This window comes from Pristiophorus japonicus, chromosome 16, assembly GCF_044704955.1.
Source record: "Pristiophorus japonicus isolate sPriJap1 chromosome 16, sPriJap1.hap1, whole genome shotgun sequence".
In the NCBI taxonomy this organism is placed as follows: domain Eukaryota; kingdom Metazoa; phylum Chordata; class Chondrichthyes; family Pristiophoridae; genus Pristiophorus; species Pristiophorus japonicus.
The window spans coordinates 88,734,035-88,738,345 of NC_091992.1; positions in this window are offsets into that span (position 1 = coordinate 88,734,035).

Sequence of the window (4,311 nt, forward strand, 5' to 3'; positions counted from 1 at the left end):
GGTCGCTGTGTTTCACTGCGTGTAAAAGTACAGTAATTGCATTGTATTGTAATCACAGGCAACATTGCGGAGATGAACACATTCAGCCGTTAAAGTGTTTGGCCGCGAGTTCGCCTCTTTTCTCGAGTTAAGTCAACGCAATCCGGGCGCAAGCGGCCTGAGCAGCGCGAAAGATCACGGACCTTTAAGCGTAAGTGAGTTACGCACAAGACTCGCCAGCATTCGAGTTTCTGATCTTTAACGCCGGTTTAAAAATCACTGCGCCTGAAGCCAGCCCCGCCCACAAAACTGGCCAAGCTGCCGGGTCAAAATAATGAGCATGGCGAATTTCGCCCCCGATTGCTCCTGTTTGCTGCCATTCTTCGAATTGGCCTTTCTTTTTAACTGTTCAATATAACACTCTCGCTTTCTCCTAAAATACCTTCTTGTTTCGCAAGTAAGTTATATAACATACGTTACACAGGGTCGCGCGCTCCTCACATTAACACGCAAAAAAGAACCCCCTGGAATAACACCTGCCCATCTCCCTTTAAAAGGGCACTGACAAAAGCTCATAGAAACAGAGAAACATAGAAATTTACAGCGCTGAAGGAGGCCATTCCGGCCCATCGTGTCCTCGCCGGCAGACAAAGAGCCACACGGCCCTTGGTCAGCAGCCCTAAAGGTTACATATAAACCTATGAACAATGACGGAAAGGCAAAGAGCACCCAGCCCAACCAGTCCGCCTCATCACAACTGCGACACCCCTTATACTAAAACATTCTACACTCCACCCCAACCGGAGCCATGTGATCTCCTGGGAGAGGCAAAAAACAGATAAAAACCCAGGCCAATTTAGGGAGAAAAAAATCTAGGAAAATTCCTCTCCGACCCATTCAGGCAATCCAGGGGGTTCTTTTTTGCGTGTTAATGTGAGGAGCGCGCGACCCTGTGTAACTAGTCCAGGAGATCACCCTGGCCGTATTCTATTCCCTGCAGTACTTACCATTATATCTGCTCCGTCCAACAAAAGGTCATCCAGTCTAATCCCACTTACCAGCTCTAGGTCCGTAACCCTGCAGGTTACTACACTTTAAGTGCCCATCCAACCATCTCTTAAAAGTGGTGAGGGTTTCTGCGTCCACCACTCTTCCAGGCAACGAGTTCTAGATTCCCACAACCCTCTGCATAAAGAAGCCCCCCCTTCAAATCCCTTCTAAACCTTCCACCAACCACCTTAAAACTATGCCCCCTCGTTATAGACCCCATCACCAATGGAAATAGACCCTTACTATCCACTATGTCCAGGCCCCTCAATATTTTGTACACCTCAATGAGGTCTCTTCACAGCCTCCTCTGTTCCAATGAGAACAAACCCAGCCTATCCAATCTGTCCTCATAGCTAAGATTCTCCATTCCAGGCAGCATCCTAGTAAATCTCCTCTGCACTCTCTTCAGTGCAATCACGTCCTTCCTATAATACGGCGACCAGAACTGCACGCAATACTCCAACTATGGCCTAACCAAAGTATTATACAATTTAAGCATAACCTCCCTGCTCTTATATTCTATGCCTCGGCCAATAAAGGCAAGCATTCCGTATGCCTTCTTAACCACCTTATCCACCTGGCCTGCAACTTTCAGGGATCTGTGGACAAGCACTCCAAGGTCCCTATGTTCATCTACACTATTAAGTTATACCGCTTAATGTGTATACCCTTCCTTATTAGCCCTCCCAAAGTGCATCACCTCACACTTTTCTGAATTAAATTCCATTTGCCACTGCTCTGCCCACCTGACCAGTAGATTGATATCCTCCTGCAGCCCATGACTTTCCTCTTCATTATCAACCACACAGCCAATTTTAGTGTCTTCTGCAAACTTCTTAATCATACTCCATATATTCAAATCTAAATCGTTGATATATACCACAAAAAGCAAGGGACCCAGTACTGAGCCCTGCGAACCCCACTGAAAACATCCTTCCAGTCACAAAAACATCCATCAATCATTACCCTTTGCAATCATTACTCATCGACCTGAAACGTTCGCTCTATTTCCATCTCCACAGATGCTGCCTGACCTGCTGAGTAGTTCCCGCATTTTCTGCTTTTATTTCAAATTTCCAGCATCCGCAGTATTTTTAGCTTTGCTTTCATTTAAAAGGATTGTGTCTATTTTATATTGTATTCACGCCAACATTAAAAGTGCCCCAGGATGGCAGCTATAAAAATGGTGGCCCTCTGCCCATTATTCTCGGTATGGCCACTCCACATTGTTGTAAACTTGATCTCATTGAGTTACTGAAAATCGGGAGGAGGTGTGCAAATAATGACATCTTTCTGTCGGGGGATAAAAAGGCATCTCTGAATGAGCTGTGCGCGGTATAGCAAATCGATCTAAAAATAAACATTCCGCAAGCAGGTCTTGTAAAATTGTATCTTTTACAAATGTTATTAATTAGACACCAGAAAAGTCACTTGATACCCAATCAGACACCAATTTCACCCTTTCGGATGTGGCGTTCTTTTCCATTTCCATGGAAAATCAACCGTAACTGCTTTCGTATAAGAACATTTTCAAATCATATGGCTCAGTCGGTGAAGCCAGTCAGTAACTGGACCCCACAAATCAACATGTCTAGACTAGTTTCGCAATAAGGGCATTACAACTGGCATCAGCCAATGTGCCTTCCCCCGAATTCCTGCTTGAAGATCAGCATGTGTGGATTTCAGATCAGGCAAGGACGGGGTTCAACTGTTTCTACAAGATGGGCCAACATTCACAGTGAAGGCTCGCACATCAAGAATCGTCACCTGGCAAGGGTAAGGAGGGGCTTTAAACGTTGGTTGGCCCATATTCCAGTGGGAATCAGTGCCTTCTGGAGAGAAGGGAAGGAGGAAAAATGGAAAGGAAAACTAACAAAACACACCAAAACTCCCAGAAAACGTAAGTGCAAGCCCCTGAGTTTATACGGTTCAGTAAAATGGTTCCTGTTACATTGTTGTAACGCAATCACATCCTATTTATCTGCAAGGTTCTAAATATCCTTGGTCACATTGTAATAACATGTTTCTCGGCCAGTTTTAAGGTGCTCGGTTAACTCTGGCTAAAACTAAGCGTATTGCTGGCTTCTGAAAAGAATTGTCGACCGAGTTTTGTGAGTCATGTTTGCTACCTCAGTGACTACTTTGAAAAAGAAGAGTTCGGGGTCGATTCGTTTCTTAGGAATCTTAAATTCTTCACCCTGTGGATCCACAACCAAGAAGAACTGTTGGCTGGCTTCTCTGGCTGAGGAGAAAAGTAGAATCGAGACCAGGTTAGTATCTTGCACTTGCAGTTACATCTGTCATGGAGTGGAATCTGTACTGCAACCAGTGCTTCAATATTTCCAAAACTAATAACAGTTATGGCAGTGGTTATATTTCTGTGCCAATACATTAACCTTGTTTTTAAGTTGTTTAAAGAATGTAGCAAACATAATCACATATTTCTAAGCAACAGAAATTAAATGAATAAACATAAGTGTTATAGATGCAACGAAAGAACTGTCACTTCAAAACCCTTTTGTCTACACGGAAGTGCTCCAGGTAACTGCAACTCACCAGAGTCTACTGCGGACTGGATAAATCACAGGGAGGACAGTCGGATTTTTATAAGGAGTCCGGTGCCTTCCCTGGCATGTGATATCTCTATATTTGGTCAGCTGAAATCTGGCTGTGGATAATACTTTGGTGGTATTCTCCCAATCATATCTAAATATAGGACGGTGATCAATTGTAAGTATTTCGATATTTTTTTGGCAAAAAAACTATAGAACGAGATGCGCGATTTACATCTTTCGATACAAACACATAATTGGACTGATGTGCTGGTAATGGGGAATATGATTCAATGGCAGATGGAGAGAACAATATCTGGATAATCGACTTTGTTCATTTGGATACTTAGATTTTTTAAACTCAGTACTCACTCTTTTTTTGTCAAATGTGATGCATTTAAATCTGTGATGCATTTTAATAATCATTTTGTTGTCCTAATATCGGTGTGTTATGGACTATAGAAACATAGAAAATATGTGCAGGAGTAGGTCATTCGGCCCTTCGAGCCTGCACCACCATTCAATAAGATCATGGCTGATCATTCCCTCAGTACCCCTTTCCTGCTTTCTCTCCATGCCCCTTGATCCCTTTAGCCGTAAGGGCCATATCTAACTCCCTCTTGAATAAGGACAGCGTAGTTAAACGTTGCAATAACCAACTTCCCTCCAGCTCCATCAGGCTGCTAATATTATTTCTGTTTGCTTCATACTTCAGCAAGGCTGCCTGAAA